Source organism: Passer domesticus, chromosome 9 (assembly GCF_036417665.1).
Source record: "Passer domesticus isolate bPasDom1 chromosome 9, bPasDom1.hap1, whole genome shotgun sequence".
In the NCBI taxonomy this organism is placed as follows: Eukaryota; Metazoa; Chordata; class Aves; order Passeriformes; family Passeridae; genus Passer; species Passer domesticus.
The window spans coordinates 45,453,543-45,476,337 of record NC_087482.1 but is presented as its reverse complement, the minus strand read 5'-3'; the positions used below and the strand labels follow the sequence as shown (position 1 = coordinate 45,476,337).

General features: G+C 51.8%; 1 long non-coding RNA gene across 1 annotated transcript in view; it reads right to left on the bottom strand.

Annotated features, from left to right (window-relative positions):
* Nucleotides 1-7,234: 7,234 nt before the first annotated feature.
* The window catches only part of LOC135307411 (uncharacterized), a 34,792-nt gene continuing 19,231 nt past the window's right edge, over nt 7,235-22,795 (bottom strand). Inside the window, exons 2-5 of the long non-coding RNA XR_010368131.1 lie at nt 10,373-10,473; nt 9,223-9,327; nt 7,961-8,051; nt 7,235-7,293 (exon numbers count right to left, since the gene is read on the bottom strand). This is a non-coding gene — a long non-coding RNA (uncharacterized LOC135307411). The remainder of the gene's footprint in view (nt 7,294-7,960; nt 8,052-9,222; nt 9,328-10,372; nt 10,474-22,795) is intronic.

Sequence of the window (22,795 nt, the reverse complement as noted above, 5' to 3'; positions counted from 1 at the left end):
GCTCTGTCTGTCTGTCTGTCTGTCCTTCCTGCAGCAGCGATGCTCGGGAGGGGGGGAAAAGGCACAAACATCCTTCCCCAACAGCCCTCAGAGCCCTCGTGCAGGAGGTCAGCAGGGGGATAAATGGAGCTTTTATCTCTCTGTGCTCTCTGGAGTTTCACTTCAAAAACAAACCAAAACAAAACACAATAATGTATGAGCACAATTTAAATGTGTTAAGTAGAAAGAGTGGAATAATCAAAACCCTTCACTTTGTTTGATGTTAAGGCAGTGACACAAACTGTAACCCAATGAAGTTAATTCATAGCTCGAGCTGTCCACTATCCTGCCTATTAAAAACCTCAATAAACCAAGCCCAAAGTTTTCTGTGTATGTAACAAATAGCTATTAACACCAATATTTTAACAAACATAAACATAACCTTGATCTTAAAACTTTGATTCCAGTAGCAGCTCCAGCACTGTAACCATAGAAATAATCCAATCCCCTCCTACTAAAACATTGTTTGTCCTTGATCATTGTTTTTCTTAATTGAAATACTTGAGCCACTTGGAAGCAAATTGCTTTGCAGCACAATATATTGCAGAGAAGTTGCTTCATTTTGTAACCTGCTGGTACACCACGTCCTACATTCCCCAGATTTCTGGGAAGCTCCTTAAAGGCATCTTTAATTTTTAACAGCTCCCTGGAAATGAGAAAGGAAGGAAAGGTAGGTCATCATTTTGGGCATCCCATTTTTGGCAGAGCTCTTTGAACTCCGCGGCTGTGGCGGGGTGTGAGGAGTGGCCGTGAGCTGCACTCTGATCTGAGCACCTGTCAAAGGGCCAGGCCGGGGACAAGGACTTATTTCAGCATTTCCTGGGGACAGGGACCTGTGACAGCTGTCTGTGATGGGGACAGGGACCTGTGACACCTGTCCGTGATGGGGACAGGGACCTGTGACACCTGCCTGAGCTGGGGACAGTGACCTGTGACACCTGTCCATCCTGGGGACAGGGACCTGTGACACCTGTCCATGATGGGGACAGGAACCTGTGACACCTGTCCGTGATGGGGACACTGACCTGTGACACCTGTCCATCCTGGGGACAGGGACCTGTGACACCTGTCCGTGATGGGGACAGGGACCTGTGACACCTGTCCATCATGGGGACAGTGACCTGTGACAGCTGTCCGTCCTGGGGACAGGGACCTGTGACACCTGTCCATCCTGGGGACAGGGACCTGTGACACCTGTCCGTGCTGGGGACAGGGACCTGTGACACCTGCCTGTGATGGGGACAGGGACCTGTGACACCTGTCCGTGCTGGGGACAGGGACCTGTGACACCTGTGTGTGCTGGGGACAGGGACCTGTGACACCTGTCCGTGCTGGGGACAGGGACCTGTGACACCTGCCTGTGATGGGGACAGGGACCTGTGACACCTGTCTGTGCTGGGGACAGGGACCTGTGACACCTGCCTGAGCTGGGGACAGGGACCTGTGACACCTGTCCATCCTGGGGACAGGGACCTGTGACACCTGTCCATCCTGGGGACAGTGACCTGTGACACCTGTCCGTGCTGGGGACAGGGACCTGTGACACCTGTCCGTGATGGGGACAGGGACCTGTGACACCTGTCCGTGATGGGGACAGGGACCTGTGACACCTGTGTGTGCTGGGGACAGGGACCTGTGACAGCTGTCCGTGCTGGGGACAGGGACCTGTGACACCTGTGTGTGCTGGGGACAGGGACCTGTGACACCTGTCCGTGCTGGGGACAGGGACCTGTGACAGCTGTCCATGATGGGGACAGGGACCTGTGACACCTGTCCGTGATGGGGACAGGGACCTGTGACACCTGCCTGGGATGGGGACAGGGACCTGTGACAGCTGTCCGTGCTGGGGACAGGGACCTGTGACACCTGTGTGTGCTGGGGACAGGGACCTGTGACAGCTGTCCGTGCTGGGGACAGGGACCTGTGACACCTGTGTGTGCTGGGGACAGGGACCTGTGACACCTGTCCGTGCTGGGGACAGGGACCTGTGACAGCTGTCCATGATGGGGACAGGGACCTGTGACACCTGTCCGTGCTGGGGACAGTGACCTGTGACACCTGTCCGTGATGGGGACAGTGACCTGTGACACCTGTCCATCCTGGGGATAGTGACCTGTGACACCTGTCCATGATGGGGACAGGGACCTGTGACACCTGTGTGTGCTGGGGACAGGGACCTGTGACACCTGTCCATCCTGGGGACAGTGACCTGTGACACCTGTCTGTGATGGGGACAGGAACCTGTGACACCTGTCCGTGCTGGGGACAGGGACCTGTGACACCTGTGTGTGCTGGGGACAGTGACCTGTGACACCTGTCCGTGCTGGGGACAGGGACCTGTGACACCTGTGTGTGCTGGGGACAGGGACCTGTGACACCTGTCCGTGCTGGGGACAGGGACCTGTGACACCTGTGTGTGCTGGGGACAGGGACCTGTGACACCTGTCCGTGCTGGGGACAGGGACCTGTGACACCTGCCTGAGCTGGGGACAGGGACCTGTGACACCTGTCCATGATGGGGACAGTGACCTGTGACACCTGTCCGTGCTGGGGACAGGGACCTGTGACACCTGCCTGTGATGGGGACAGGGACCTGTGACACCTGTCTGTGCTGGGGACAGGGACCTGTGACACCTGCCTGAGCTGGGGACAGGGACCTGTGACACCTGTCCATCCTGGGGACAGTGACCTGTGACACCTGTCCATCCTGGGGACAGTGACCTGTGACACCTGTCCGTGCTGGGGACAGGGACCTGTGACACCTGTCCGTGATGGGGACAGGGACCTGTGACACCTGTCCGTGATGGGGACAGAGACCTGTGACACCTGTCCATCCTGGGGACAGGGACCTGTGACACCTGTCCGTGCTGGGGACAGTGACCTGTGACACCTGCCTGGGATGGGGACAGGGACCTGTGACAGCTGTCCGTGCTGGGGACAGGGACCTGTGACAGCTGTCCGTGCTGGGGACAGGGACCTGTGACACCTGTGTGTGCTGGGGACAGGGACCTGTGACAGCTGTCCGTGCTGGGGACAGGGACCTGTGACACCTGTGTGTGCTGGGGACAGGGACCTGTGACACCTGTCCGTGCTGGGGACAGGGACCTGTGACAGCTGTCCATGATGGGGACAGGGACCTGTGACACCTGTCCGTGATGGGGACAGTGACCTGTGACACCTGTCCGTGATGGGGTCAGTGACCTGTGACACCTGTCCGTCCTGGGGACAGTGACCTGTGACACCTGTCCGTGATGGGGACAGTGACCTGTGACACCTGTCCATCCTGGGGATAGTGACCTGTGACACCTGTCCATGATGGGGACAGGGACCTGTGACACCTGTCCGTGCTGGGGACAGGGACCTGTGACACCTGTGTGTGCTGGGGACAGGGACCTGTGACACCTGTCCATCCTGGGGACAGTGACCTGTGACACCTGTCTGTGATGGGGACAGGAACCTGTGACACCTGTCCGTGCTGGGGACAGGGACCTGTGACACCTGTCCGTGCTGGGGACAGGGACCTGTGACACCTGCCCCGACCCTGGGGCAGCTCCTCCTGCCCCCGGGCTCCAGCCCGGGCTGCAGACCTTGGGCTGAGCTGGAGCGCGCTGACATCCCACAGGAATGGGCTGCACATCCCAGCCCCTCCTGAGGGATGCACCAGCTGGGAGAACACCACGCTTGCAGACAGAAATATTGGTGACGTTCATAGCATATGTGACATTTTCTGGTTTTTCTCTCTGCGAAGGTGAAAATCTCCTGGCCGTACACAAAACAAAGCAGCCTTTCCCTGCTCTTCCTGAAGTAATGAAAATCTCTTCATTCTCTTCTCTTTTCCCTCTGATTAAAGCCCGCTGTGAAAAGACTTCTTAGTGTGCACCACTAAATTCAAAATGGGAGCAACAAATAGGTAAAATTTGTATACACAGTGAAATATTTAAATTAATTTAAATACAGTGAGTCTAAAACTCAACATTTAACAACCTTTTCATGTATTTAACAAGCAATGAGGGGAGTTTTACATCAAAGTAACCATTTCCAGCAGAGGAATCTCCAGCTGTTGAATGAGAAGTGTCTCAGCAAGACTTGTTTGAATATTCAAAGTGATCTGCAGAAGATCCCAGTATCACTAGAGATGATACATGAACATCAGTGGATAATATGAGGTAATTACAGGGATTATCCCACCCCTGGGACAAAAAAAAAGGGAATTTCAAGCACTCTTTAATCTCACTGGGACAGGATGAACCCGATGATAACCATATTTTGTTCAAAAGAATTACTTGTACTAATTAAAGATGAAGGTGGCAGTTCGGAATCTATTCCTGACTGTCATTTCAGGTGTCACATCAATCTATTCCACTGAGAAAATCCAAGCGCTCCCTCAGTCCCAGCAAGCCAATCTGTGCTATAAAATCACTTTGCTGCTGCTGCTGGGAGTTTTCTATCAGGCACTCAGGTGAGCCACCATTGCCAGCTCCACGGAACAAAAATGGATTTCCAAGGTAGAAATGCACCTGGCCATGGGCTGTGTGTGGCCTGGAGGGTCAGAGCAGCTCCAGAATTGCCATGGGATGGGCAGGAGGCAGTCTGGGGAGGAGCAGGGTGCACCCCAGACATCTCAGGTGTGCAAGGGCACACGCACCTGGGGATCCTGCACACACACCTGGGGTCCTGCACACACCTGGGGGGCCCTGCACACACACCTGGGGGGCCCTGCACACACACCTGGGGGGCCCTGCACACACACCTGGGGTCCTGCACACACACCTGGGGGGCCCTGCACACACACCTGGGGGGCCCTGTACACACACCTGGGGGGCCCTGTACACACACCTGGGGGGCCCTGCACACACACCTGGGGTCCTGCACACACACCTGGGGGGCCCTGCACACACCTGGGGATCCTGCACACACACCTGGGGGGCCCTGCACACACACCTGGGGAGCCCTGCACACACACCTGGGGCCCTGCACACACACCTGGGGGGCCCTGCACACACACCTGGGGGGTCCTGCACACACACCTGGGGCCCTGCACACACACCTGGGGCCCTGCACACCCCCACACACCTGGGGTCCTGCACACACCTGGGGTCCTGCACACACCTGGGGTCCTGCACACACACCTGGGGTCCTGCACACACCTGGGGTCCTGCACACACACCTGGGGTCCTGCACACACACCTGGGGGGTCCTGCACACACACCTGGGGGGTCCTGCACACACACCTGGGGGGCCCTGCACACACACCTGGGGGTCCTGCACACACACCTGGGGTCCTGCACACACACCTGGGGGGCCCTGCACACACATTTGGGGAGCCCTGCACACACACCTGGGGATCCTGCACACACCTGGGGTCCTGCACACACACCTGGGGGGCCCTGCACACACACCTGGGGGGCCCTGCACACACACCTGGGGGGCCCTGCACACACACCTGGGGGGCCCTGCACACACACCTGGGGGGCCCTGCACACACCTGGGGCCCTGCACACACACCTGGGGATCCTGCACACACACCTGGGGCCCTGCACACACACCTGGGGAGCCCTGCACACACCTGGGGCCCTGCACACACACCTGGGGAGCCCTGCACACACCTGGGGCCCTGCACACACACCTGGGGAGCCCTGCACACACACCTGGGGCCCTGCACACACACCTGGGGAGCCCTGCACACACCTGGGGCCCTGCACACACACCTGGGGAGCCCTGCACACACACCTGGGGTCCTGCACACACACCTGGGGCCCTGCACACCCCCACACACCTGGACTCTTGGGCACCTCAATGTTTTTGAGTGTCCCCGAGCTGTTCAAAGCCAGGAACACCCAGAGCTGCAGGAAAGGCTCGTTCTCCTTGCAGCCAGCCTGGGCTGGGATGTCTGCCCGGTGCAATATGGATTGGTACTGCCAGAGCACTGTGGGGGAACAGCCCGGTGCTAAATCGTGGCTGCATCCCCACAACTCACGTGGGCTGGGCATTCCCTACTCCCAGAATATCCTGGGTGCTCTCCTGGGAATTCCTGCAGGAGCACAGTGCAGAGATGGGCTGAGGAAACGTGAGGACGTTCTGCTGTAGGTGGTGAAAATCCCCAGGCACCCCCAGTTCCCCAAGAACCACTGAAACCCTTGGATGGTCCCTGAGGAGCTCGGGAATGCCAGCCCTCCCCAGAGCACAGAGCACGGGGGCAGCTCTTTATTGCTAAAGGAACAAGGCTGCCCAAAGTTTAGGTTACCCACAAAACAAACCAAAGTTTAGGTTATCCACAAAACAAACCAAAGTTTAGGTTATCCATAAAACAAACCAAAGTTTAGGTTATCCATAAAACAAACCAAAGTTTAGGCTATCCATGAAAACAAACCAAAGTTTAGGTTATCCACAAAACAAACCAAAGTTTAGGTTATCCACAAAACAAACCAAAGTTTAGGTTACCCACAAAACAAACCAATGTTTAGGTTACCCACAAAACAAACCAAAGTTTAGGTTACCCACAAAACAAACCAAAGTTTAGGTTACCCACAAAACAAACCAAAGTTTAGGTTACCCACAAAACAAACCAAAGTTTAGGTTACCCACAAAACAAACCAAAGTTTAGGTTACCCACAAAACAAACCAAAGTTTAGGTTATCCACAAAAAAACCCAAAGTTTAGGTTATCCACAAAACAAACCAAAGTTTAGGTTATCCACAAAACAAACCAAAGTTTAGGTTATCCATAAAAACAAACCAAAGTTTAGGTTATCCATGAAAACAAACCAAAGTTTAGGTTATCCATGAAAACAAACCAAAGTTTAGGTTATCCATGAAAACAAACCAAAGTTTAGGTTATCCATGAAAACAAACCAAAGTTTAGGTTATCCATGAAAACAAACCAAAGTTTAGGTTACCCATAAAACAAACCAAAGTTTAGGTTACCCATAAAACAAACCAAAGTTTAGGTTATCCACAAAACAAACCAAAGTTTAGGTTATCCATAAAAACAAACCAAAGTTTAGGTTACCCATAAAACAAACCAAAGTTTAGGTTATCCATAAAAACAAACCAAAGTTTAGGTTATCCATGAAAACAAACCAAAGTTTAGGTTATCCATGAAAACAAACCAAAGTTTAGGTTATCCATAAAAATGAACCACCCACCTTACTAGGAGCCAGAGCAGTATCTGGAGAAGGCTCTGGAAGGAAAGCAGCTGGAACAGGGATCCTGGCTCTGCTGGAACAGGGATCCTGGCTGGGAACAGGGATCCTGGCTGGGAACAGTTTGAAAAAAGCTACCAAATAAGCCCCAAATCATTTGCACTGGATTAAAACAGTTCTTTTTGTTAGCACAGACAGCTGGAATAAATATGGACAGCCACAGAAGTTGTGTGGGACAGAAAAAAAACTGGTTCTTATTTGAGTGAAATAATAATAATAATGAATTTGATTACCAGTAGTGTAGGAGCAATCCTTTTCCCTCCTCCAGTTCCCTGCCTCATGTAAAAATGATTAAAAGTATGATTTACTAGGCAGTCTGTGGATTTAACTACCATTACCAAATGGCAGCCATGGTTTATGAGCAGTTAAAATGCAAATATTTGTTATCCTATCTCACTGCTGGGTTCAGTTCTGCTGCACAGAGTCATCATTAAGCTGCAGTACAATGTTTGTATATCTTAGTTAGCAAAACCCCCAAAATAACAAAAACCAACCACCAACCCCTCATTTATTCAACTCTCCAACATTTGTATTCATGTTTGAATTTAAAATTCACTTTCCATGAATATTCTTCATTACCTGTCTGCACAAAGGTTCGGCCTGATAAATTAATTGGCTTTGAAGAAAACAAATTCAAAGAAAGAGAAAAAGCAAATTCTACTGTGGGTTTTCCTTTCCCCCTCCCACCCCGAATCCTCCCCTGCCCCTGAGGCCCCTCACCTCTGACAGGGATATTTTATATTTTAGACCTTCCAATCTGCCTGGGGAGCTGCTGATTTCCTGAGGTGGAGAGGGAAAACATCCTGAGGAGCTGAACACCAGAATAGGGCAATTAAATGATTTTATGTCCTAATTCTGACACAATAACACAACAGTTATCAGCTAACATGATCTTTAAAGCTGCTTGATCCTTAAAGCTACTTGTAAAGCTTTTATTGAGCAGAATAAATCACCCCAAACCCAGCCACTCCTTGTGCAGCCATTGGGAGCATCTGTGGGATCAATCAGCAGCAATTTTATCGATAACTCTGAGCAGACATTCCCAATTTTTGGCTTAAAAAAATTAATTCCTAGAAGAGAGCTATAATATTTCTTGCAAATTAGTGCAAGGTGCAGCTCTAAAGGTGCAGCAGAGGCTCTGAAGGAGGAGTTCTCTGTGAGAGGGGCAGGGTTCTCTGTGAGAGCAGCTCCTGCTGTCAGTGCAGGAGCCAGGGGAGCAGGGGCTCCCCACATCCCCTGCAGGCTGGAAAGGAGAGATTCACAGGGAAAATCCCCAGATTTCAGGGGCTGCAGCAGAGCTCCTGCCCCGCAGGGCTGTCCCCCAGCACCTGGAGCTGTGCCCACGACCCCAGTGAAATAAAAATGTTTAAAACAAGGAAGGGATTGGGGCACAGAGGTTCCAAAGCACTCCTGGAGGGAACAACACCCATCGGGGGCTGGCAGAAATGGAATAAAAACCCTCTGTGGGCTAAAAGGTAGGAAAAACAAACAGGAAAAGGTTTCCTCTGCCCTGCTCCTTCCCAGAGCTGCCTGGCACAGGGCAGGACAGGGCTGGCAGGGGCTGCAGCCTCCTGAGCTGGCTGGGTGAGCAGCACCTCTGTCTCTGTGCTGTTAAATATGAATTAAACCTTGCTGGGGCTGGGATGGAGCTTTTGGGATCACACTCCCCAAGTAGATCCTCTCCAGATGCTCAGATCCTTTCTAGGGTTAAATATCTGGGGCTGGGATGGAGCTCTTGGGATCACACTCCCCAAGCAGCTCCTCTCCAGATGCTCAGAGGCAAACCCGCAGTGACAAACGGGGACAGACAAAGGGGTGGGGGACAGGAATCCTCTGTGCAGCCTCTGCTGCCCTGCAAAACAGCCACAAAAAACCACAATTTAATCCACACACAGGACCTGAGCTGAAGTTCACATGCAGAAAACTTCCACATTAATAACATCCCTTAAATTCTGTAACTTAATAAGGTATTCCATACTCACTAATGCATCTTTGGGTCCATGGATGTCATCATCAGGTGGAGATATTTGTTTGTGCAGAGCTGGCATGGCTTTGGCACCATTTTCCTTGGGGAAACTCCCCAAAATCTAAAAAAGGAAGAGAGGTAATTACAATACTGAAAGCAGACCCCATCACTTATTTATCATAGCTCTGCCTATGACAGAAACACTTGGAGACTTTAATTAATTCCACTTAACATTTAAACATCCTATATGTCTATAAACATGAGGTTCACTCCAGATGAGTGTTTACCAAGGTGCTAATTGTATTTATTCCTGGAGTGCAGTGCCTGGGTGGAATTCAGCCCAGGCTGGACCTTGCTGCAGGTGCCACCATGAACTGCACCAGGACTGGGGGCATTCACTCCTGAGGCTGCCTGCCCAGGGAAGGGCTTTGGAGCAAGAATTCAAAATGCAGCCGTGTTTTTAGGGTTAAATATCTGGTATTTTATGCCTAAGGTGGGATGGGAGGAGGAGGGAAGGGAAGGCCCCAGAGCTGGAGCTGTTGGTGTGCAAACACATGAAAGGCCTTTAAATCCTGTTTCTGCAGGGGCTGGTAGCCAGCGCTGCAGCTGGTTGGAGCTCTGCCTGGAATGGATATTTCTTAATGAATCTTTTAAGTGAAAGCTCTGAAAGACTCAAAACTCATCTGGAGTGCAGTGAATTGGGAGTTTTATCCAAAGCCTATCAAAGCCTCCCAGCACAGGCACAGTAAGTGGCACATTTAGTTCAGATTATTTATTTCCCCCTACACTAAACAGTTTCCAGAAGCAAAGAACCATTAGATCACTCTGTTCTTTCAAGGGATATTTCACCTGTGTTTACTGACTTAAATATATTGTCTTGCACAGAATCCCTGGGTTTGGTAAATGCTGCTCTTTATTGTACTAATTTACTTTATTCCCTGTGGAAATGGCTTTAATTTGATGAGCAGATGCAACAGGGTTTGGAAATGAGTGAAGGGCACAGACCCAGAAAGGGATCCCAAAACTTCCTCAAGTGCATGGCAAAGCAGAGGTATATCATCATCTCAGAAAATAAAATAGTCCAGGTCATTTCCTTTCCATTCTTCCTTTCATTTGTTATTCAGCTTTACATGGATAAAGGTCCAGTGGGACTGAGGAAAACTCACCCTGCCAGTTTGCCAGGAGCATTGAGAACATTTTGGAAAGAATCTTCCCTTCCTTCTTCAATAATTAACTTCTGGTGATCAAATACACCTCTCAGTCTGGTCTAGAAAGGGGAAAAAGAAAAAAAAAATAAGGCAGGGAAAGGAAAGAGGGCACTTTTGCATAAAAGAAGAGCTGACACTGGCAGGTTTTGGTTGTGCCTGGGATCAGACAAGGCAGAGCTGCACCATCAGACAAGGGAACACCTCCCTGCACAGACATTTGATGACAGGGATCAGCAGCAGTCCCAGAGGTCCAAGCAGTCCCTAAAAGGCTGGGCAGGATTCATACCGAGGTTATTCTGTGACCAAAGGGAGGAAAAGCACAAATTCCCACTGTGCTTCCCGAGGCACGGCCCTGCTGGAAGAGCCAAGAGCAGAAATGGCTCCGTGACCCACTGCTGGCTCCCGTGCCAGCCGTGCCCTCAGACCCTGAGCCTGCCCTGCAGGGGCTGAGCCCTGCCAGGCCTGCCCTGCTGCCAGCTGCCAGAGCTCAGGACCCCTGCCATTTCCAGAAACTGTCTTTCTGGGCCAGGACCAAGGTGCAGGAGCAGGGGCAGTGACCCCGGCTGTTCTGAGCCAAGAGGAGAACTCAAAGAGAGGACGAAGGGCTGGGAAATCCCAGAGCTGCCGTGGCTGGAGGCAGGGAAAGCCCAGGCTCTGCAGCCACAGCCTTCTGTGATTAATGCCCCAGGTCTGCCCCTCCCTGCAAACAGACTCATCTGTCTCCCTGCCCAAGACATGGCATAAAAGCCAAGGAAAAGCACTAAAAATTCGGTCAGAGAGGACATTGCCCATTTTTTTTTGGCAAATTTGTCCATGAGGAATGGGAGAACTGGATGGACACAAGGGTTCAGGGCTTTAAAGGGCTCCTACAAAAAGCAAATTAGGAATCCCAGGATTTTGGGGTTGGAAGGGACCTTAAATCCCACCCAGAGCTACCCCTGCCATGGCAGGGACACCTCCCACTGTCCCAGGTGCTCCAGCCCCAGTGTCCAACCTGGCCTTGGGCACTGCCAGGGATCCAGGGGCACCCTGTGCCAGCCCTGCCCACCCTACCAGGGTGGGATTTATCCCCAATATCCAAACCTCTCTAACTAACGTTCCCAGAACTAAATACACACACAAACCTGGGTGCATGGAGTGGCTCCAAAGCCTGGAGTTTTCAATGGAAACTTCAGTGTCTGCCCAGCACCGAACAAAATGAGAGCCAAAATCAAACTGTCACAGGAATAAAATTCAACTGAAAGATTTTGTTTGCTTGTTGTGGGGTAAGAGAAAAATCGCCATCCCAATCTCCAATGAACATCACAGGAATGCAGTTTAGATCCCATTTACACTTCCCCTGTACTTCCAAACTCACACTGAGGAACCTGAAATAGCCTGTGGTAACTTCACCTTCAAGAGAGGCAGACAGGTGATGGCAGGCTTAAATATTAGAGGTAACAGAGCCTTAATAATGGTGAAAAGAGAGGGATACAGATGGCAAAAGCAGTGCCAGTAAATCACCCGAGCTTTACAGAGCAACCCCACCGGAGATGCAGCAGGGCCAGTGACAAGATATTTGAATTAAACGGGAACTGCCCTGAGTGCTGTAACACACTGAGTGCACATCTCCTTTAACCATAAATACTCACTCAGAGGAGCACAGGGTGCCACTTTCACACTGCTGGACAGTCACATCCATCAGAAGGCACTGCCATGGACATGTCCTCAGCTGTGGGACAGGGGACATCCCAACCCTGCCAAACCCAGGCACAGCTGTGGCTGCTTCAGCCTCTGCTGACTCACGGAACATGAATACATCAGAGACACAGCTGGGTCAGCCTAGGAGACCACAGCAAGTTCACAATATAATCTCAATAACTCTGAAGAAAAAGAATAATAATAATAAAAAAATTTAAATGCCCCCCTAAAAAAAAAAAAAAAAAAAAAAAAGCTGTGTAACTTCAGCTCCCTCCAGTCCCTCAGGTTTCTGTCAGCCAGAGCTGTGCTCTGACACAGAAAGCTCATTCAGGCACGATTTCTTTTTGGTTTCATTCCAAAGCAGCACAGAAATGGCTTTTACCTGCAGAGAAAATTAAAACCTTCCAGCAAAGCTCTCACCCCCTTTGGGACACATTTACTGCAGGAGATGCATCTGTGCTGGGGGCCTGGGATCGTTGCCTTCAGTTTCTGATTAAAAAAAAAAAAAAAAGAAACAGCACCAGACCCTGCAGGAATTCTCCTGTCCATGTTCTCCACAGGAATTCTGCTGTCCATGGTCCCGACAGGAATTCTGCTGTCCATGGTCCTGACAGGAATTCTGCTGTCCATGTTCTCCACAGGGATTCTGCTGTCCATGGTCCTGACAGGAATTCTGCTGTCCATGGTCCTGACAGGAATTCTGCTGCCCATGGTTCCCACAGGAATTCTGCTGCCCATGGTTCCCACAGGAATTCTGCTGTCCATGTTCTCCACAGGAATTCTGCTGCCCATGGTTCCCACAGGAATTCTGCTGCCCATGGTTCCCACAGGAATTCTGCTGCCCATGGTCCCGACAGGAATTCTGCTGTCCATGGTCCCCACAGGAATTCTGCTGCCCATGGTCCCCACAGGAATTCTGCTGCCCATGGTCCCCACAGGAATTCTGCTGTCCATGGTCCCCACAGGAATTCTGCTGCCCATGGCCCTGACAGGAATTCTGCTGTCCGTGGTCCTGACAGGAATTCTGCTGTCCGTGGTCCCCACAGGAATTCTGCTGCCCATGGTCCCCACAGGAATTCTGCTGTCCATGGTCCTGACAGGAATTCTGCTGCCCATGGTCCCCACAGGAATTCTGCTGTCCATGGTCCCCACAGGAATTCTGCTGCCCATGGTCCCCACAGGAATTCTGCTGTCCGTGGTCCCCACAGGAATTCTGCTGTCCATGGTCCCACAGGAATTCTGCTGTCCATGGTCCCCACAGGAATTCTGCTGTCCATGGTCCCCACAGGAATTCTGCTGTCCATGGTCCTGACAGGAATTCTGCTGTCCATGTTCTCCACAGGAATTCTGCTGCCCATGGTCCTGGCAGCTCCGAGGGCTTGGGGCATTGATGGGGCCGTGGGGTTCTCCACTGGTCAAGGTCAGGGTGTGGTGACTGAACCCCAGAAATCACAGGGGGATAATTAATAAATAAATAAATTTATTAAGTGCATGTCTTAACCAGGATCCAGCTGGGCAACTTTGTAAGGAGTTCAAGAGAGGACGTTAAGCAGGGTAATCCCTATCAGAAGGGTGTAAAATATCCTTCTATCTGTCAAAAACACTGAGCTGTCAGCAGCCTAAAAATAATAAAGACAGATCTCAGTTTCTGTCAAATCAGACTGACACAAAAAACTTGAATATCAGCGTAAAAAGGGGGAAAAAATCAATGTCAATCCATTTCTTCACTCAAAAGCAACAATCTAACAAGACAATTTGAGCTTTAGCATGAAAATGATTACTGAGAGTTCCTTAAATGTGTTCTGCAAGAAACTGAACCGAAGGGATTCGCTTCAAAACTGCCACTTTCCCAACTGAGATTTCCATAAGTCCTCTATTATTCCAGAGACAGCACGCACACACCAGCCATGGATCCTGCAGCTACTGTTGCTTTCCTGATAAAGAAGAAAGCCAGAAGGACTGGAATTGATGCAAATTAGGGAAGTTTCTTCCCTGAGCTGAAAAACTCCCAGGGCCACCTGCGATTTCCAGATTTCCACCCTTCCCAGCTCCCAGCTGTGGCCCTGGAGCAGGGAGGATGTTTTCCACCTTAGTCACAGCTGCTGGAGCATCTTCAACCTGATATTCCAGAGAAAGAAAGCCCCACCAGAGCACATTTCCCTCATTTATCAACCAAGCTCAGCCCAAAGGCACGAGCCCCTTTTTTAAGCACTCTGTAAGATCTCAGTGATACAGCCAGGTAAGACATGGCGCCACATCAACCTTCAAAATAACAAATGCAGCAAGAAAAACCTGCAGGGAGGAGCAGCAAGAAAAACCTGCAGGGAGGAGCAGCAGCTCAGTTCCACGGGGAGGGTGAAGGACACAGGAGATGCCTGTTGATGTCCTGAGTCTTGTCTTGTTCCAGCAGCCCCAGCTCCTGGTGTGCTGGTGCTCCCCAAGGGATCCTGGTGCTCCCCAAAGGATCTTGGTGCTCCCAAAGGGACCCTGGTGCTCCCCCATGTTATAGGGACTGGCCATGGGGTGCACAAGCAGCCCCTGCCCCCCTCAGCCCCAGCTCCTGGTGTGCTCCCCAAGGGACCCTGGTACTTCCCAAGGGACCCTGGTGCTCCCAAAGGGACCCTGGTGCTCCCCCACGTTATAGGATCAGCCCTGGGGTGCACAAACAGCCCCTCAGCCCCGGCTCCTCCTGCCAGGAGCACGCCCTGAGCAGACCAGAGCTCTGGCTGGCCCAAGCCCTGCCCTCCCTCCCTGTCAACAGTGCCTGGGCTGCTCAGCCCTGCCCTCTGCTCATCCCTGGGGTGCTTCAGAGCCTCTGGGCTGCTCTGGGAGAGGGGAGCACCCCTGGCTGGCTGAGAGACCCAGCAGGGCACCGAGCAGTGGAGCAACCACAGCCTCGGCAGCCCCATGGCCCCAAACACAAATCCAGGCCGAGATTTTTATCCAGATGTTCTTTAACAGCTCAGGGGTGTTAAAAAACAAGGCAAAGGCTGTTACTGATTGGGCATGCCAAGGCCTGTTTGTGTGCAAACACACTTGTGCACGTGGTTCAGGTCAGAGACAGCTGCCAGGACCTGTGCGTGCCCCAGCTGCCAGGACCTGTGCATCCTCCCAGCTGCCAGGACCTGTGCATCCTCCCAGCTGCCAGGACCTGTGCGTGCCCCAGCTGCCAGGACCTGTGCGTGCCCCAGCTGCCAGGATCTGTGCATGCCCCAGCTGCCAGGACCTGTGCATCCTCCCAGCTGCCAGGACCTGTGCGTGCCTCAGCTGCCAGGACCTGTGTGTGCTCCCAGCTGCCAGGACCTGTGCATCCTCCCAGCTGCCAGGACCTGTGCATGCCCCCGCTGCCAGGACCTGTGCGTGCTCCCAGCTCCTCCTGCATCTCCAGGCTGAGGGGGCTCCCCTGGCCCCCCTGAGCTGAAGGCTGGGTTTATCTCAACAATGCACTGTGGTTGTTTATAATCACTGGGCCAGAATCGTTTCCTTTGGGCAGGAATTTGTGCATAAAGGAATTTGAAATGGAATGAAAAGGAATTTGTACATAATAACCTGGAATAGAAAGGGGATTTTTAGCTGGGTTGTGGGAAAAGCTGCAAAAATACTATTAAACGATTTTTTAAAAAAATAAACCAGTGAACTGCACAACTTGGAGAAGCCTTTTCAGCCAGGACTTGGTTTGAGCTTTATCCTGGTAGAAGACTTAATTCAACTGAGCTTTGTCCCCTGCCAGGGGCTCAGCCTGAATGGTGACCCAGCCCCTGGTCCTGAGCCCAAGCCCTGGAAGTTGAAGGCAAAAGCTGTTCCATGGCTTGATTCCCATCCAATAAAGTAGCAAACAAGTTCCAACCACAAAGTATCATTTATGCAGCCACACTCTGGTGGAAGCAATGGGAAATTGTGAATAAACTGCTCACAGCACACGCAGTTCTGCTCCAGCCACATAAATCATTCCAGATTCTGGCACCAGGCAAGAAGGAAAATACAAATTACACCCCGTTATCAACTGAAGGATATCTTTAATTGCTTTGTGGCTAACAGCAGAGCTCAGCACAGCCCAGCAGGAACCTTCAGGTGGAGAAGCAGCCCGTGGAAAGGTCAGCAGCTCCTCACACCCCGTCAGCTCCCATCCAGCTCAAGAGAAAAGCAGCAAAACCCCCCGGCCCTCTGGATTCCCTCTGGGTGGGCACTCACTGAACACTCCATGTGCACACACAGGAGGAGTGGAGAGAAGCTCATCCATTACTGAGTTTTCAATTCTCATTTTTCCACCCCGCAGTACTTTGAGATTTAAGCCATTTTGCATTGCCAGGCTGCACCGAATCCTTTCAATGATTTATTCTGACCATGGAGGGCGTGGATTGCTTGTTTCCACATGCATTATCCAGGCACCAGGGAGGTGTATCCACAAAGCTTGAACCATGACATTCACAGTCCATTGAAAAAACAGTCCCAGCATTTTCTTTTTAACATCAAAATGCTACATCACCCAAAAAAAAAAGTTGCATGAAATGTATGTGACATATATATTTATATATATAATATTTTAACAAATTTGCTTTAATTTTTAACTTCTATAATAAATCAACCTCATATATATAAAAAATATTTTAACCAATTTGTTTCAATTTTTAATTTCTATAAAATCAATCTCATATATATATACATATAACATATTTTAACCAATTTGCTTCAATTTTTAATTTCTATAAAAATCAATCTCATATATGTATACATATAAAATATTTTAACCAATTTGCTTCAATTTTTAACTTTTATAATAAATCAATCTCATATATATATATATATATATACATATAAAATATTTTAACCAATTTGCTTCAATTGCTGACTTTTACAATAAATCAGTCTCAAAGCAGCAATGAAAAGCCCTTCATGCACGCAGCCCCAGCTGCCACAAGTCACATAAAGCCCTGGTGAAATGACCATTAGGCCACTGCTCCCTGCACTTCACTCCTTGCCCTGCGCTGGCTGCTCCTGCTCTGGGTGCAGCACAGCCTGGAAGGGCTGGAATGAACCTCACGTGAGGCCCCAGCTCACATGCCCTGCTCCAAACCTGGTTTCAATGGCAGAACAAAGCATAATAAAATAATAAAAATAAAATTAAACAATGGCAAGATAAACCCATGGGCTCTGCCTCGCTGTTTGAGCCATGGAGTCGCGTGGAGCTGCTCGGAGCCTCTCCCAGTTTTGGGATTAAACAATGCTGGAGTCATGAATAAGCAAAGCCTTGGTGCTGTGCTGAGCCACAGCAAAGATAGGAAATTGCAGACATATCACTGCTGACAGGGCTAAGCAATAGGTGATTCAGATAAGTGGGGTTGGAATAAAATATGATTAAAGCAGTCTTTCCCATTCTGCTTTGATTTAAGAGTACAAAGTGCAAACTATTCATCTTCTGTCTAGAGGCAGTAAATCAGCAGATAAGAGAAGTGAAATGTAAGTGGGGTGCCAGGAAAAGCAAACCAGCACGTGCCAGCCAATTGCTGGTGGAGAGGAGGAGCTCAGGATGAAATAACAATGCAGAAGCACCGACCCCGGGCAGCACCAGCACTTGTGCAAGGCCAGGAAAGCACAGAAGGCACCACAACCAAAACACTGAAGGAGGGAGGAGAAGAGGAGGAGAAGAGGGAATAGCACAAGAGCTCCGGCTCAGTTTTCTTTTGATTTTGCAGCATTTCACAGAACTGATGGGCTTGAGGAGTAGCAGAAGAGCTGCTGAGGAACCTGAGCAACTCGGGTTCTGCAGAAGGGAACACACAGCAGCTCCTCCCAGCTCTGGGAGGGTGCTTAAACCAAGGCTAATTTCCATTTGCTACGGGGCTGGAGGTCAGTGATTGTCCTCCTCAAAGGTGAAATCCATCCCTGCAGGGAGGGTGAGCCCAGGGGGCATCACCAGCAAGGGGAGAACCCAGCACAGTTCCCACCTCTCACTGTGTGAAAACACAGGAAGAAAGGGAAAAAAACCCCACAAGCAGAGCACTTGTTTGATTCAGGTGTAATTCCCAAAAAAATGCATGAATTCTGAAAAAATGCAGAATCTAAACCCTCACTCACACTTCCTTTCAAAGCCTCCACTTTTTAATGATCAGTTGAACATTATTTTGGTTTTATTGCACGATAGACAACCTAATCACAAAGTGTTTGCCAGAACTGGTGGGTTTTTGCCAGAACTGGTGGGTTTTTACCAAAACCACGTTGCCATTCCCAGCCACCTCCTGGCACAGCCAGGGATTGCCAAGGCTGGCTGCACACTCAGAGCACCATGCACAGTGGGACACAAAGCCTCTTAAATTTGGCAAACACCCTCCCCAGCCCCACCCCATCTCTGAGCTCACAGGGCACTTTCCTCCTCCTCTGAGAGTGCCTGAGAAAGGGAATTCAGTGGGAGAGTCCAGATGCAGCAGGATGCACCTCTATTGTGTTCCTTCCTAAAAATACTGATTCCATTCAAACCTCATCCTGCAAACGTTCCCAGCCCACCTGAGGCAGCCCTGGGCGAAGCTGCACCACAGCCAAGTGCCACAGTTCCAAACATGCACCAGGAGAAGGTCTCCATTTAAAGGAAATCATTAGATGGAGGGTAAAATAAATATTGAGCTACTGAGGAACAGACATGGGAGCCTCCTGAGGAAGGATCAACGTGGCAGCCAGGAAGGGATGGAGCCAGGAACCACAACTGGCATTCTTTAGAGAAACAGCAAAGCAAAATGAGCTAGAAACGAGCTGAATGGGTGAAATGAAGGGGATAATCCTGCATTTTTCACAAAAGCCTACAAGCAGATTAGTTGCCAGCACCAGCTCTGTTCTTGCAGCAGGATGGTTTGGTAATTATTTTGATCTTCACCCATCTTGTGAGTGAGTAATGATAATGAGAATCCCTGCACTGCCTCACCTCTGCTGCACAGCTAACAACCCTCCTTGCCCTCACATCTCACCTGCATGACACCAAATTCTTTGTGGGGCTGGGCTGGTGGGATGAGGCTGCGTCCCCAGCAGGGCAGGGGATGGGATAATCCCTCAAGGCTGCAATTTCTTGGCATGCAAAGCCACATTATCACTGGGAATAAAGGGACATAAAAGTGATTCCCAGTCAAGGATTTTTTCCTAAAACAAGACACAAAAACATCCTTCATTGACTGAACTGGAGCATAAACCTTAAAGCCTGGGGGACACTGCCCTGGCCCCTGCTGCCCAACATGAGATCCTGGCACTGCCAGGAGCAGGCAGAGGAGCACCAGCCCTGGCCAAGCACTGCCCCATCCTCTGGACACAACACATCCCTCTTGCAGGGGCATTTTGCAGCTGAGGTGGATTTTTGCTGAGTTTGCAAGCCTGGGAAGAGCAGCAAACCCTCCTCAGGTTTTATAAACCCCGTGTCATTTCCACAGGTCTGTGGAAAAGGTATTACCTGCTGTTTAACTCGTGTCAGCAGTTACAGGATGGGAACAGAGAGCAGGGAAGGGATAGGAGGTATAAACACATCTGAGCCTTCCTGATTTGCCTTAAACCCCCACTCCTGCTGGAGGGAGCAGTGTTAGGGTGGGTGTGAGAGTGGCTGGGTTTGGAGGCTCCTCTGCTCCTGCCAAAGCCATTACACAGGGAAAATGAATCAGTTGCACCAAAGTGAGGATCCTGCTCAGGCTGGAGCTTCCCCCAGGGCTGGGCATTGCAGTCAGACACAGCCAGAGGGTGGCTGAAGGGCAGGGGCACCTGCAGCCCTGGGCAAGCCCCACACCCTGCACACTTAGAGAGAAGAGCTCCTCTGTGTCCCTTCGGTTTGCAGCAGTGCTCAGCCTGCACCTGTGCCATTTCCAGGCTCGTTGTGGGGCTCCCTTGCTCAAAGGGGACTGAACTGAGGGACTCTGTGGCGCAGAGCCCCTTCCTCAGGGCTCCTCTTCCTCGGATTTACTGCGGATGATGGGCAGAGCAGCAGGACAGGGATAATCCTGCCCTGCACTCCCCAGGCAGGGTCTGCTCAGGAACACCTCCAAATCCCCTCCGGAGGGCTCCTCGGTGCCCTAATGGGATTGCAGCATCCCCGGCAAGGCAGTTCCAGCCCCCACCCTCCTTAATCCCAGCCCATCAAGCAGCTGCTAAGCCGGGTTTGGAGCGTGGTTACAGAGGGAGGCTCGGCCTCGGGAGCTCTGCCCAGACCTGATGGGGGAGTTAGCTCTGCTCTCCGAGGGGAAGGACATTTCAGGAGATGAACCCTGCTGAGCAGAGCCCCACGCTCCGGGACCGGTAGCACCGGCACCTGCAAAGCCAGCCCAGGGGCTCACCTGGGCAGAGCATCACCCCGGGCAGGGCATCCCCCTGGGCAGGGCATCACCCCGGGCAGGGCATCGCCCCGGGCAGGGCATCCCCCTGGGCAGAGCATCACCCCGAGCACAGCATCACCCCTGGGCAGAGAGAAGCTCTGGGCATCGATCCCCCCCTGCCTGCCGAGAAGCTCCGGGCTGGCTAACCCCGGCTCTAACCCCGGGAGTCCCGGCCGGTTCTAATCCCGGTTCTAACCCCGGGTTTAACTCCGCAGCTCCCGGCCGGTTCTAACCCCGGTTCTGACCCCGGTTCTGACCCGGTTCATCCCCGAGCGGGTCCGGCAGCGCCCCGCAGGAGCTGCGCGGTGCCAGCAGCGCTGCGGCGACAGCAGGGTGACACCTACTGACACCCAGAGCGACACAGAGCCCTGCCAGCCCTGCCCGCGGCTCCGCAGCCTTTCCAGAGGGACCCAAACCCCGGCAGGGCCCAGGAGCCCGAGCCGCAGGGCTGGGAAGGGAACGCGGGGATCCGGCAGAGCGGGGACAGCTGGGGACAGAGCGGCTGCAGCCACGCCAGCCACCGGGACAGCCTGGCATTGTCACCGAGCAGCGACCGGGACAGCCTGGCAGTGTCACTGAGAAATGACCGGGACACTGGGGACACCCTGGCAGTGTCACTGAGCAGTGACAGCTGGGGTCACCCCGGTAGTGTCAGCCAGCAATGACCAGGGACACCCCGGTGGTGTCACCCAGCAATAACTGGGACACCCCGGTGGTGTCACTCGCTCCAGCCCCAGGGAGAGCAGCATCACAGAGGGAGGCATTCCAGGGAAACATTCACCTTGGAATGGGAGCACAACCGTGGAGCGTTGTAGCTGTGCTGTCAGGAAAACGCATCCATCCGTTATCTGGGCACTCCAAATGATGCTGGGATTAGAAAATAAACAGTGAGCTGCATTCACCTCATCATCACCAATCTGTGCTTACGACAAATCCCTGCTGGTTTAGTCCCTACTCCAGAAAAGTTTTGCTGAACCAGGAAAAGCACGACAAATAATTTCAAATATTACCAATTTTGCTAAGGCAGAAATCATTTTTGCTGTGTCAAACCACCTACACAGAAACAAGCAGAGAAACAAACCCAAATGAAGCTTTGGGCAGCCTCAGTGACCTGATTTCCACAAACCACCAGGAGCAGGTAGCAGGATGTGGTTTGTTAATGGAATATGCTGGTCACCATCAGCTCTGGTGGCCATGGAAGGAAAGACAGAAATTCTGAGAATGTGTTTGGATCAGAAGGGAGCTTAGAGATGATTTGTTCCAGCCCTCCCATGGCAGGGACACCTCCCACTGCCCCAGGTTGCTCCAGCCCCATCCAGCCTGGCCTTGGGCACTGCCAGGGATCCAGGGGCAGCCACAGCTGCTCTGGGCACCCTGTGCCAGGGCTGCCCACCCTGCCAGGGAGGGACTGATCCCTAATACCCAACCTAAATCTGCCCAGTTTCAGTTTGAACCCATCGCCCATGTGCTGTCTCTGCAGTTCTGGTGAATGCTCCCCCTCTCCTCCCCTTCCCAGCCCTGGGGGGATGAACCCCTTCCTTCTCTGCACCCTGGGATGAACACCTTCCTTCATTCACCCTGGGGGGATGAACCCCTTCCTTCATTCACCCTGGGGGATGAACCCCTTCCTTCTCTGCACCCTGGGGGGATGAACCCCTTCCTTCATTCACCCTGGGGGATGAACCCCTTCCTTCTCTGCACCCTGGGGGATGAACCCCTTCCTTCTCTGCACCCTGGGGGATGAACCCCTTCCTTCTCTGCACCCTGGGGGATGAACCCCTTCCTTCATTCACCCTGGGGGATGAACCCCTTCCTTCTCTGCACCCTGGGGGGATGAACCCCTTCCTTCTCTGCACCCTGGGGGGATGAACCCCTTCCTTCATTCACCCTGGGGGGATGAACCCCTTCCTTCTCTGCACCCTGGGGGATGAACCCCTTCCTTCATTCACCCTGGGGGATGAACCCCTTCCTTCTCTGCACCCTGGCTGCCTTTGCCTGTAGCACACTGACTGATTGCTCCCCATTCCCTTTATGTTGTGGCTCAACAATTCCAATTCAATGTAGTAATAATAATAATAATAAATTTTCGGTATGGGAGCCCGGAATCGACTGTTAACTCTTTATCCATAACGGAGCCTTGCTCTGGAAGCAAAGCAAACACTGCTACAGCAGCCTTTGAAAGAATTGACCGCAATAATTATTTCCCATCGCATCAGAACTCCTTCGGCTGTTCCGCGGGGTTCGGCCGTGATTGCTGAGAGCTGCAAACTGACACAGAAACACACGAATTCCCCTTCTCCCTTTCTGGAAATAGCAGGGAGAAAGGCCCGTGTGCCGTGTCCCACCCCCGGAGCAGCTGGCG